Genomic DNA, 14,204 nt, shown 5'->3' with positions numbered 1-14,204 from the left:
CTAGAGCCCATAGCAGCAACAAAGTGCACCAAGCTCACAGGTAATCTAGTGTATCGGTGTGGCATTGTTGTAAACTCTCATGCCCCGCACCTTGGTACATCACCTGACCGTAAGGTCATAGAAAGAGGACAGAGTGAAAGCCCAAGCTATGGGCTTTAGAAATTAAGTGCCTGTCCAAGGACACCTTCACAGAGTGTCCCTACCTTTCCAAGCAGGCAGATGGCAGCTATAAGCTAAAAGAGTGTCACGCTTATCATTATCAAATAATGGGGCAGCTTGGACTCACAGGTATATCATGGCGTGATTTCTTTGTTAGATGTGTAGAAGACTACCACCTAGAACGGATTCACTTTGATGTAGGAAAATGGGGGCAGTTGAAGAACAAGCTTGATGTTTTTTTCTTTGAGTACTACATTACAGCTTAAATAGCTGTGTTATCACAGAGTACTACATGACTGATGAACCATGATAAAGGCCTAGTGCTGAAATATTTGTCTCTCTAGCTTCCCTGTGTTGAATTAAAGCTATGAAAATAATCATTTGAACTTTTCTCCTTTTTTGAGTGCAACCCACCTCTAATTTTTCAAGTACTACAGTCATGCCAGAGTTAATTTGAAAAATCAAATCAAATCAAATCCAATCAATTTTATTTGTATAGCCCAATATCACAAATTACAAATTTGCCTCAGTGGGCTTAACAGCAACACAACATCCTGTCCTTAGACCCTCTCATCAGATAAGGGACAGCTCCCTAAAAAAAAAAAACCCTTTGACAGGGAGAAAAAATAGGAAGAAACCTCAGGGAGAGCAACAGAGGAGGGATCTCTCTCCCAAGACGGACAGCATGCAATGGATGTTGGCAATGATCACTCACCAATGTCAATAACACACTGTTGACTCTCCTCTGGGTTTTCCTCAATGGCGCTGGAGGTGGGGGCATCTTGCAAACTGAATCTGCATCCGTACAACCACAACTCGTTATTTTATTATTATTATCACTTTGTAAATGAACGTTACGAATTACTGCAATAAAACATGTTACAATCTCAGAGGTAATATGTACTCAAATGAGTCACGGAATCAATATTATTACTTGTGTACCGTTTTGTTGGTGGCTTTCGACAGCCTCCTTGATGTTCGCTTGTCTGGTTAGGTACTTGAACGGCAAGTACAGGGTTGGGATACTCAGGAGTAGGCTGTCCATTCACAAAATGCTACAAAGAAAGATTAAAGCAAAATAAGTTCATAATTGCCTATTGGGACATCATGTCAACCTTGATATAAAATGTACAAAACAACATTAGGCCTAGAAGCACAGCACTGTGTAACCCATTATTATAGCCAACGTTAGCTAGCTTTAGAGGCTAACGTTAGTTTGCTGGTAACGGTAATAACGTTACTAGTTATGCAATATTAGTTGTCATAATACTACTTAATAGTAACCATAACTTTTAAATCCAGTGTTGTGGGTATTCTCACATCTAACATAGCCAGCTAGCTAGACAATGACAACATTAGCCAGCTAATTAGCTAGCACTAACATTAGCGTAACATTACTTACCTTGGAGCAGATGTATGTATGTTTATTAATCTTGGTGGTATTTAGCTGGGAATGGGGCCTCCCACACTGTTTGATCCACTGCCGGCATCTTTCCTCTTGATTCTTTGGTTTTGGAAAGGGGAAAAAAATGACACCCCCCTCCAAACTTTGGGGGTACCTGGTGTCGTATTTACAAATGCCGTAGGCACACTGTTTCACCATCTTGCACCAAGCGTATTAGCTTGACAAACCTTCTTCACTTAGTGACGGTTGTTAAGGTATACCGTTCGGGGGAGGGGTTTTGCAAAAGGTCATATGATCTGGTCATTACTTGAACAAGTGTTGAAGATCTATTCAGAATAATTTTGCATACCACCAGTTATAAAATGAGTGACAGATTGTAATTTCCTCTAGAGAATATACATTTTAGGTCTTTGCCTATATTTTGACAGTACTTGGTTTGCAGAGTTAATACAGGTTAAATTGAGTGCATTATCTCAATTGATATTTGACTTTATTGCTAACAATACTTTTTAGTCAGTTTAAGCCATCTTCCAATCAATATTTGATAAGTATGAGCTTTATTAAACTTTCATATGGTGTTGTCATATTCTTACAAAATATCCTGAGATGTGCATCCTTCGATCTTTGATGCTTTCCTTCCAACAGTCCCACTAAACCCGATGTAATGGCATCAAACACAAAATTTCTAGCGGTATTGGAATTCCATACATTTGATGAAATCCTGTGTACCTGTAAAGATGTTTACATTTAAATAAATGTCACTTATACGGCACAATTTTCAACCAATTTACCAAAGTACATTGTTCTGGTCTAATGTGTGGTGTCACAATTGAGATGTGGTCAGACGATTTTTTTGTACATCATTAACCAGGATACTTTGTTAGGAGCTTTACATCTAAAGTAAAAATTTTTAAGTGATTTTTACAATGTTACAATTTCATTTAGCAGACGCTTTTATTCAAAGCGACGAACATTTTTGAATTACGTATACTAATAACGAAAATTGCTCAAAGAATCTTTCCCTCTGCCAAGATTGGTCCTGTGTTATGTTGGTAATTTCCCTGTTGTATCTATTCTAGCCGTCGTTGAATTGCTGCTTCTGTTCACACATATACTGTAATTTTGGAAGATAAACTGACCGTCCCAGTGCCCAGTACATTGTAGTATTCGGATGTTTGGATTCACTCATGGGTAGCCCCCACGAACCGGCAGCCATCTTGAAGTCAGTGCGCGATTACTGGCCACGCTCAGTACTGCAGTTTGGGGCCGGAAAGAATGTGTGGAATGTGCTTGTGAACGCGCTGGCCCCAGCCTGCGCACTCCATGGCCCCAGCCCGCGCACTCCATGGCCCCAGCCCAGCCTGCGCACTCCTAGCTAGGTATCCCCGCAACACTACGTCACAGCCCCCTTTCCCCCAGTTAGTGGCAATTACACAGGTGCACTTGAACTCGCTTGAGGATACAGAGAGAAGAAAGACGAAAATGCCTACTTGTGCTGCCTTCAACTGCACGACCCGAACTGAGACGAAGATTACTTTGTACCGGTAAGTGAAATTTTATTGGCAAAAAGTAAAATGTAGCTAAAATCGTCATTTCAAAGCGTGCTCGCGTGAGGAAGGCTAGAGGGAGTAAATAAACTTCAAAATAAAAGTACTCTTCTCACATTCTAATAAAGTAACGTCCCACCTGGTAATGGAATCAGTTCTACTATGACCAACAGTAACTATAAATATTTTATTGAGGTTAGTACTAAGACCATCATACAGTTAAGTAGGTGGGGTCAGGGGTTAAACAGGTTAAAATATAACGCACTCACTCACTCACTCATCAATGATTTTAACTGTGCTGCTGAGTATTTTCCAATTGATATTAATATTGTTTTTCTCCACAGCTTTCCATTCCGTGACAAGGAATTACTTCGTCAGTGGGTCCATAATGTAAGACGCAAGAATTGGACACCAAACCAACATTCACGGATATGTGCCCGCCACTTCACCAAGGAGTCCTTCGGCCTTTGCTGTGGAAGAAGATACCTCCTTCCAACCGCAGTCCCCACTAAATTTGACTTCCCGGGCACCACATCCCAGGCACATGAGGTAAGTGCAGAGGTAAGTGACCCAGTAGTAGAGGTTAGTGACCGAGTAGTAGGCTTGACACTTGTATAAGGAGTATAAATGCATATTCTAAATATTCTATTACGTGCTATAAACACCACCTGCATTTATTAATCAAACGAAGACATGACAAGAAATGTAATTAAAATGGGTTTAAAAGAATTTAAAATAAAACGTTAAAATAATAATAAATTAAAACGTTTGAAAAATAAAAGCCCAGAGCGCCAGTGGTTGCACACTACTACTACTGCCTACTACTAATATTACTACTACTACTACTACTAACGGCCCCTAAAAATAGGGACAGCTACGTCAACTGTGGGGGAGAAGAGAAAGGTGGATGGCTGTGGAAGGGTGGTAAGAGGCTGGGTGGGGAGGAAGAGTGGAGGGGGGAGAAAGGGAAAGGAAGGAGGAAGAACAGGAAAATGGGTGAAGAGTGTGATGACCGCAGAAAATGGGTAACAACAGTTAAGTCAATCATCACATGAAGTATGAATGCCCTGGTTTATGTTTTGAATTTGCATAAAAATAACTCCTTGAAGTTACAACCCAGAGTAGTAGAAAGCCCAACTTGGAGCGATGGAATACCTCACAAGTGGGCTGCTTCACCTACTCTAGATTGTAGCTTCAAGGGTCTGCACAATACTATTTGAAAAAATATCATTTCCCCAAGGGGTGAAATGAACTCTGTCTCTCAAAAATAAACCAGGGCAGTCATACTTGATGTGCGGATGAACTACACTGCTGCCACCCAAATTCTGAACAAATGGGCCCATCACACTGTTCACCCATTTTCAGACATGGTTGACCCTCCCCGGATTTGCAGCCCTCCACGTGCGTCTCTCCGGGATGCAGGAGAAGATTATCTTAATCCCAGGAAACTGTTGGTGAATCAGAATCAGAATCAGGTACCGTATATTTGTCACATACTGTACACAAGATACAGAGTACAATTTGCAATGCAATGTTACCTTCTGGTGGAGGAGCTGCAAGTCCTGCTTCATAGTGGCGACAAGGTCCACTCCTGTAGAATGACCCAGGTCATTGCCGCCGCAGTTGATGAGCAGGACATCCGGGGCTGATCTTCCTCACAGGGACTGGAAAAAGAAGGGGACGAGGTTCCTCCATCTCAAGCCTCCCCAGCCAAACCAGGAGACCTGGGCATCCAAGCCCAGGTCCTTCCCAAGGCACTGGCTCTCTTCTCCCCACGTCGGACGAGGCTTTGACCCTGAGGATTAGAATACACAGAATAGAATCAAAACACTATGTCCTCAGAACTCCTGTAGCCTACAAATATGAAATGAAGCTGTACTTACACAGGTTTACTATTACCACTTCACCTCAGTTATTATCCCAAAGATAACATTGGAAGAATTGGTAACTTTAACTTCAGACCACAAAACAATACAAAAGTAGTTATTTGGGACGTATTGTTAGATGACTTACTGGTAGGGACTGCCATGTCCGGCCTGGGCCTTGTTGTAGTAGTAGTAGTAGTAGTAGTAGTAAGGGTAGTAGTAGCAGTAGACGGGTAGCAGTAGACGGAGTAGTAGCCATCTAAATGAAAGTAATTTGAGAAGTGTCTTGAGACATTCAGGCTAGCAAGAAATTACTGTAACAGGGAGCACTTATTAACCACTGATAGCTGTTTATATTAACGCCATGCATATTGGTAGCATATTACCTATTAACCATTATAAAGCATATACCAATGCCTCATTGTGGTTTACATGATCATATTCTACAACTTGTAGGCCATTAAATAAGTAGAATGATCTTGTGGAATAAGGAACATAACGTTAGTTAGCTAGCTAACTTTAGCTAACGAGGTGGCAAGTACGTTGGTCAGAAACAGACCATAATTAGCTGACATACCATATTAAACAACAGATGTATATTAAATTAATATACATCTGTTTTAATTGACATTGTGTAGCCTATATTCGAATTTTACCTTGGAATACACTTCTGTGGCGATCGCTGGAGGGTCGGTGGTCAGCGTGGATGGTGATCAATGACTGATCAGCTGGGAGCGCGTTTATGCAGGCTGGGGCCGACAAGCTCGTGCAAGATCGAGCACATGTCTAATATGGGGACGTCTGAAGCCGGATGTGACGCAGAGATCTGCCGGATGTTGTTCCATGGCAATTGCGACTGGTGTGATCTGTTTAACGTTAGCTAGCCACCATGGACGGCATTCAAGATCAGGAGGATATTCAACGTTTCAAATCTAAAATAGATTTAGAAAAGAATATAAATGAATTCGAAGAAAGAACTATGACTAAATTCGTTGTCTATCATAAAGACAAGGCGTTTGGTCAGGACGGTGAGTTGTGCTAACGTTAATCGTAGCTAATGTTGAGTCTTATCTTTTGCAAAAGGCTCACCCGGTTCTTTGATTCAGGTCGACATAGGCAAATAAGAAGTCAGACGACTTCTTGCTGGCTCGTGATGTTTTATTTGGCACACAACAGAATAGTTCACAGGTAATGCTGCAGCGCTGGAGACGTACCCTCGGTGCAACCTGGAGTCGTCTGCCAAATAACAGAAACACATAGTGATATATACTAAAACAACAAGGCATGGTTCTTTTTCAGAGACAGGCGTGATCTTCTGTTTTGGTTTCTCTTCGTCACTGTCGATTACGTTTTCCTCGCATGTGTAGCGCGTGTCCTAATCAGGTTTATGTTCATGGCGTTCCTGCTCCAAGGCCGTCCTAATCAGGCCGGCGTACACAGCGTTCCTACTCCCAGGCCCAGCTCCTTTAAGCTAACCTTATCCCACGTTATCGAACGATAGGCCAAAGTCGACAATAACCCATCGTTCAAGAAACTGTAATTTGACGATACATTTAATAACGTTATTTATGTGAGACGAGTAACATTATGCCTTAGTTTGCCGCAAGTAACGTTAGCTAACGTAGCTAACGTTGTCTTTAGCTTGACGCAATGTTAGCTAGCTAGCTAGATTAACGTAAATTACATGTTTTTTCTCCGCCGAGTGGCTAGTAACGTTAAATTAGCTGGATAGAGGTAATCCAGTAGATGAACAGATGAGATGCTATGCCACTGTATTTTGGACATGGACATGCTAGTCAATAGCCCCATAAGTGACTTGTGGGGCTAGCTAGTCAACAGAGTTCAGCCAGTAACGTTAGCTAGCTAGTTGAGTACGGTAAATTCCAGTGATGCTTTAATATAACGTTAACGTTACACTGACTGGATCTGGAGAGTCCCCTGCTCTCTCCATCACTTTGAAGCTGAAATGGAGCCAGATCCAGTCAGTCTTCTGATGTGGCACTGGCATGATTGAACATAGAATAGACAAAGATACTTGACAAACTCACTGTAGTGTGATGTTATATAATGTTTGAATTGTTATTTATTTCAAGTGGGATTGATTTGTAGTCTGCATATAAATTGTTGTTCTGTGTGATACGAGTGTGCATCCTCAAACCTTCCTCTTGGTATAAAGTCCGCAGGACAGCACAGCTGGCTGGTTGCTGTAGTATTGCAGCTCATAGGTTCCTCTCAGTGTGTTTCAGAGATACTGCTCCAGAATGACCACATCCCCCAGATATCCCTTCACCTTTCAGCATTGTTTTAGTTCCACTGTTTTACATATTATTATCATGTTGTCATGGTTAGAGAAGCTACAGAACATGTAGCCTAGCTATCATGACCCTGAAATTATGTATAAAGCATCTGACAGTTATGTCCACAGTCCCTCTGTAAGGCACTGTGGGTCCCTTCAGAGGTGTGTATTCTCTCTAGGCCTCTAGAGAAATGGTATTTGAAGAAAGACCTCTTAGTCTTATTACATCAAGCTAGTGCACATCAGGGAAACCCCTATATACTAAGGCCATTTTTATATTCAATGCATTGTTCCGCAACGGTCCACAGTCTGCACGGCAACGGAGGGGGACAGCGTCACACTAACGTGACACTATAATTTCGTAGATATCAAGGGTGTTCACGTGACACATCACTATAATTTAGTTTCCTATAGGTAAGCTAAAATGTTATTTTGGACCAACATCAAGGCATTGTTTTACTGTACTATTTTTAACTCTTTACAGACCCCACACCAGGAGCCAAGATAATCAACTGGCAGCTCAAACATGTTCCCTTTGATGGTGTGCCCTTCATGGTGGTAGGAAGGAAGTGCTTCACCTGTCACCAGGGCAAAGACCAGCGCAGCAGGAAAGACAAGCCAAAGAGACAACATCAACTGGTTTGTGAAACCCGGGGTGTTAATGTCTGCCTATATGTTGCTTTACAGTGTATACATGTAGGTAGTTGCTTTTAAGGGATATTACACGGTGAGCTGTAGTGTTTCTGAAAATTTTGTCCATGCCATGGGAGCTAATACCCCTTTCCACCCGTACTGGAACTACCTGATGTATATTACTTTAATACTATTGACGCCATGCAGACATATTTTCAGTTTTGGGTCTTCTCTCCATATTTATCTTAGCTTGGTGACCATTCAGACCACTCCTATCAAGAGACTCGACATCATCACCTGCAAGATTCCAAGAAGCTTGACTGCCCAGCTGGAATCAACGTGGCTCATCTTATCAGATTCCCTGATTACAAGGTATTTTCTATTTTGAACAAGGAGCTTTTATTTGTTCCCTGCATCAACCAAATTTCAAATGGCAGGGTTTCTACTGGGCATCAAAGGCCTTAAAAAGTATTAAATTTAAAAACATAGTATCTTAAAGGCCTTAAAAGTATTTTTAAAAAGTATTGAACTGGAGTCTATCAGGTCCTAAAAAACAACTCCAAATGAGAGATAACATTAGCATTAGGCAACAGAGTACGACAGGTAGGGTTGCATTTTGGTCACATGACATTGACTGCTCAGCAGCCATGTTCCGATATCTTTACAAGGTATTTCCAAGTATTTCCTTTTTAAACAATTATCTTTTAACTGCACACCATTTAGTTCTGACAATGCTATCTGAGTGATCATAAGCACATGTAGAATATAATCAGCAGGATGGCACTCCTCTATTTCCTGTATAGAGTTGCAACAGTCATTTATCTTCGTCATGTTAAGCTTTTGTGTCACCTTCTCTTGCTTTGTATTGTATGCTTTTCAGATTGCAGCTGATGATGCCAAACAGAGAAAGCATAGAGGCAAACAACTCAAATTTGACCTGGCAACAACACCCTCGACAGTTAGATTTGAGCAGCAGTTTGTTGTGCGCTTGCCTGACCTCTGCGACCATAATCACCCGATAGATGGAGAGGTCAGTGTCAAGTAGCCCATGTATTTTGCTTTGATTACTTAGGCCCAAAAAAATCTTTGGGTTCCCATTGCCTACCGACCCTCCCATTTTGCCCCCTACCCTAATTTCTTTATTGGCTTTTGGAGTTAAAATAAAATAAGTGAGAATGCGACCGACTGAAGCACATCATCAGCCTTTCCACCTGCCTTCGTAATAACCTTAATTTTACATGAGCTACCAAGACAATGAGACAGAGGGAAAGAAGGTTGTGTGAGAAAAATACACATGTGGGCCTCGAATACCTTTGAGATTTTGAAGTGGGCTTTAAGTCAGCAAAGAGTGGGAACCCCTGGTCTACGTGTTTGTCCAGCATCATTGCTTGACCTCATTGGGAGGGGGAATATTTGAACTGAATAAAAGAACAAGCACAAGGCACGAGGCAGAACATATTAACGTTACAGTCAAGGAATGGGGACATGGTCAGTGTAACGTTACAACTTTTTATTTACTTCAGAAGACCATATCTGCAGGCAGTGGACTCCATGCACGGGGGTGGGGGTATTGAAAGCACACCTTAGCTGAACAGCTGTGCTGTCCATGCTACCGTAACGTTAATGGTAATACTAACAGCTGTGCTAACATAAACACCAAACTGGACGATGAACTATGAAGGTAACGTTAGCAATTTCGGAGATGAACCTTACTGTTAATGTTAGCTACCTAACGTTAGCAAAGCTAGATTGACAACATTCAATGTGTAACGTTAAAAGTTCGCAGGGAAGGGCTCTGGACAGTGATAACAACTTACTGATAACTGAGTAACGTTAGCTAACGTTAACTTACAGTTCCACGTAAATAAGTTAGCTAGTCTAGCTAACATCATAAAGCATGGCTATACGTTAGCTAGCAAACGCTGGCATAACGTTTAACGTTACTAGCTAACGTTACCGCTGGCGGACGTGAAAAAGTATTTTTGGCCCCAGGTGCAGTACCGAGCTTGGTCCCTATTAAATGCGCTACTGAGCGCTGGCTTCATGCGCCATTGAGCAACTTTCATAGGAATGAATGGAGGGGGGGGGGGCGTTCCCCGTAGTGTATCCAGTCTATAATACATCCATGGTGTATTATAGTAGAACTGGATACCGGATCTAAAAATGGCGCCTGTTCATTCCTATGAGAATTGACCTTTCGCAAAACCCCTCCCCCGAACGGTCCTTGTCCAATCATACCTTAACAACCGTCACTAAGTGAAGAAGGTTCGTCAAGTGTTTGCGCTTGGTGCAAGATGGTGAAACGGTGTGCCTACGGCATTTGGAAATCCGACACCAGGTACCCCCAAAGTTTGGAAGGGGGTGTAATTTTTTCCCCTTTCCAAAACCGAAGACAGTGGATCAAACAGTGTGGGAGGCCCCATTCCCAGCTAAATACCACCAAGATTAACAAACAGACATACATCTGCTCCAAGGTAAGTAACATTAAGCTAACGTTAGTGCTAGCTAATTAGCTGGCTAATGTTGACATTGTCTAGCCAGCTGGCTATATTAGATGTGAGAACACCCACAAAACTGGATCGGTCTTTCGGACTTGGGCCGTTTCCAAGGGCAACGCGACGTCGGGCGCCATCTTCAAAGGATCAGAGACATTGTTTACGTTTGCATAAACGTTACCTAGCTAACGTTAACGCTATGGATCATTAATCGTTCGTATCATAGCGAGCTAAATCGATCATAGCTAACTCAAATCGTATCCAAGTACAACATTAGCTAACATTATTATCATCCATCTAACGCAGTTAGACAATCAGTTTAACAGTTTTGTGCCTGTTAGACTGTACGGTAACGTTAGCTACGTAATGTTAGCTAACGTTATGTCTGTGTCAGAGAAAGGAAAGTTTACCTTTGTGAAAATGCAAAGAACACACCAACATTGCCGCCGAAATGTATTTGAACGTGATCGAATTGTGTCTCACTGCTGCAACCCAGGCCATCCTGCGCCTCTTGGTTAAGTCCTCTCTATTTTTTCCTTCGTTTTTCTTCCATGAAGGGAAAAAAAGCGTAACCCATTTTCGAGTTGAATCGGTCTTTCGGACTTGGACCGTTTCCAGGGGCAACGCGACGCCGGGCGCCACCTTCCAAGGATCAGAGGCATTGTTACATCACGACCGAAAGACCGATTTAAAAGTTATGGTTACTATTAACTAATGGAAATCAATAGCTCCGATGGCGACGGGCGCGGCTGGACATAGGAGCACAGGAGAGCCACGCATATCAATAGCTCCGATAACGACGGGCGCGGCCAAACATCGGTACACAAAAGAGGCACTCATCTCTATGGCTCGGTTAGCGACGGGCATTGGTAAACATCGGGACACAAAGAGCCATGGATATCTATAGCTCTGACAACGACTCCAAGAGGATAAATTCTGAGTCTCATCACCAGCCAGTCAGACTAGCTTCGTCTTGTCAGAAAGGCACGAACTGAGGAAGCCTCTTGGATGAGAGGCGAAATGTCTTCAAGGATATATACAAAGTCCAGTTGCACTTGATTCAACTCCTTTGGATAACCATGACCTGGATGAATGAGAACATTCACAGACATTGTAATGTCCGTAGACGCCTTGTCTTACTGACATAAGAATAATTCAAGAACGAGCCGACTTCGTAGGTTCTTAACTGTGTAGCTTTTACTAGCGTTCATCCGACATACAACCTTCATAACATGCGCTTCTAACTTCCTGTATACGTCACACGCACTGCACGTACATCCGTGAGTGGGTCAAGTTAAACACGTGACCTTTCATTCATTACATCTCCCCCTCTAAGATGATTTTCTAACCTGTATACCACCCCCCTTTTCACAAAAAAAATAAAAAATCCCCCACAGTACACAAGTCCATACGCCTCACAAATCCAGCCGGATTGCAGGCTTGCTCACCCTGCCAGAGCGAGTAACATATGGTGTGGAAGTTGGCATTTCTGCTGCTCGGGACTCATCCGTGTTTCCACTCTCCCCTGGAGTGACATGGTCAGGATCCCTGCTGACAAAGGTGAGTGTTTTAGGTGTGGCCAACAGGTGGCGCCTGTTCCTTCTGTAATGTTCACCTTGAGCTGTCTCCACTATGTAGGATCTGGGAGTGGAGCTCTGACTGTGAACAACTGCTGGCATTGTCCATGTTTTCTGTCCATCAGGTTTGGTGAGTACTGCGTCACCCGAGTTCAGTGGGCGCAGTGTCCGCACGCCGTTCCTGCGGTTGTAGTAGAAAGCCTGCCTCGATTTGGCTGCGGCGTCAGCGGTTTTGATCAGTTCCTCTTTAGGCCAGGCCGGTTTCAGGTTATGCTGCAATGTGGGTAAGGTGGTTCTGAGTCTCCTACCCATGAGCAATTCCGCTGGACTGGCTCCAGTGGAAGAAGAGGGTGTAGCTCTGTATGTCAACAGGGCGAGGAGAGGGTCTTCCTGCCTTAATATGCTTTTGGCTATCTGAACAGCCCTCTCTGCCTGTCCATTACTCTGGGGGTAGTGTGGGCTTGAAGTCACATGGATGAAATCATAATCCTCACTGAACCTCCTCATCTCTTCTGAAACTAGCTGTGGCCCATTATCACTAACTACAATTTCAGGGATACCAAAACGTGCAAATGTAGCCTTCAGCCTAGCTACAACCTGACTGCTAGTAGTTGTTGGTAGATTTAGAATCTCCAAAAACCTGGAATAATAGTCAGACACTATCAAGTAGTTTTGCTTTTTGTACTCACACAGGTCTATGCCAACTTTCTGCCATGGTCTGGATGGGAGCTCACTTGACATTAAAGGCTCTTTTCTCTGTGTGTTCTTGTGTTCTCTGCAGAATTGACATTGCTGTATCTTTGTTGTAATGTGCTCTGTCATTTTGGGCCACCACACTGACTGGCTAGCTCTCTCTCTGCACTTAGCTATCCCCTGGTGCCCGTCGTGTATTCTGTCTAAGATCACCTCCCTCATCTCTGTGGGAATGACGATACGACTGCCTCTGATGACTAAACCATCTACCTCAGATAACTCCCCTCTCACCTGATAAAAGTCTCTGACTGTCTCCGGCACTTTATCGACATACTCAGGCCAGCCGTGTCTGATGAAGCCCAACACTGTCTGAAGCTGCAGATCCCCATCCGTGCTCTGTTTTATCTCCTGCATCCTTTGAGGTGTGGCAGGCACCTGGCACACGATGGCATCAATGTGCGCTGCAACATCATCATGAGAAGCACCATCTCCGTAGCACTGCTCTGGGCCTCTGGAGAGTGCGTCAGCCACAGCTAAAGTTTTGCCTGGTGCGTATTCAGCCACTGCATTGAAACGCATCAGCCTCATTAACAGTCTCTGGCACCTAATGGGCACATTATCCAAGTCTTTGCTGTTCATGAGAGGCACTAGTGGTTTATGATCGGTGACAAGTCTGAAATTGTCAAGCCCAAACAAGTACTTCTCGAACCTTTCACATGCCCAGACGCTGGCTAAGCACTCTTTCTCGATCTGTGCGTACCTTGTCTCTGCGTCACTCAGCCGTCGGGAGCAGTAGGCCACGGGCTTCCAGTGTTCCCCATGCTGCTGGAGCAGAACGCCTCCCAGCCCGTAGCTGCTGGCATCTGCTGACACCACCGTAGCCTTAGTGACGTCATAAAAGGTGAGTACCGGGGCGGTGGCGAGTGCTGCTTTAAGGTCTTGGAATGCTGTGTTCTGTGCAGGTCCCCACAGCCACTCTGTCGTTGCTTTAAGCAGTCCATAAAGCGGCTGACCTACAGTGGACAGCTCTGGGACGTATTTTGCCAAATAGTTCACCATCCCGAGGAACCTCTTGAGTTCCGTCACGTTCTGGGGCTGAGGAAAGTTCTCTATTCCGGCCACTTTGTCCGGGTCAGGTCTGATGCCTGCCTCGTTGATGATATGACCAAGGAAGCGGACTTGTTTCTGTTTGAACTTGCATTTCGCTTGGTTCAGTTTGAGACCTGCTGTTTCAATGACCCCCAGCGCCTCTGCTAGGCGCCGGTCATGGATTTCCTCAGTCTCTCCATGTATAAGGATGTCATCCATGTACACCTCTGTGCCCTCTAGCCCGGTCAGAGTTTCCGCCATCTTTCTCTGGAAAATCTCTGGAGCACTCGTTATACCAAATGGAAGGCGGCAGAAAGCATACCTCCCAAATGGGGTGATGAAAGTGGTGAGCCCCCTGCTGTCTTCATGCAAGGGGATCTGGTAAAACCCACTTGCTGCATCCAACGTTGTGAAGAACTTTGACCCTGCGAGCCTTGGCATTATT

This window comes from Lampris incognitus, chromosome 18 (genome assembly GCF_029633865.1).
Source record: "Lampris incognitus isolate fLamInc1 chromosome 18, fLamInc1.hap2, whole genome shotgun sequence".
NCBI classification, from domain to species: domain Eukaryota; kingdom Metazoa; phylum Chordata; class Actinopteri; order Lampriformes; family Lampridae; genus Lampris; species Lampris incognitus.
The sequence above is the reverse complement of the archived record's forward strand: the minus strand, read 5'-3'. Positions refer to the sequence as shown.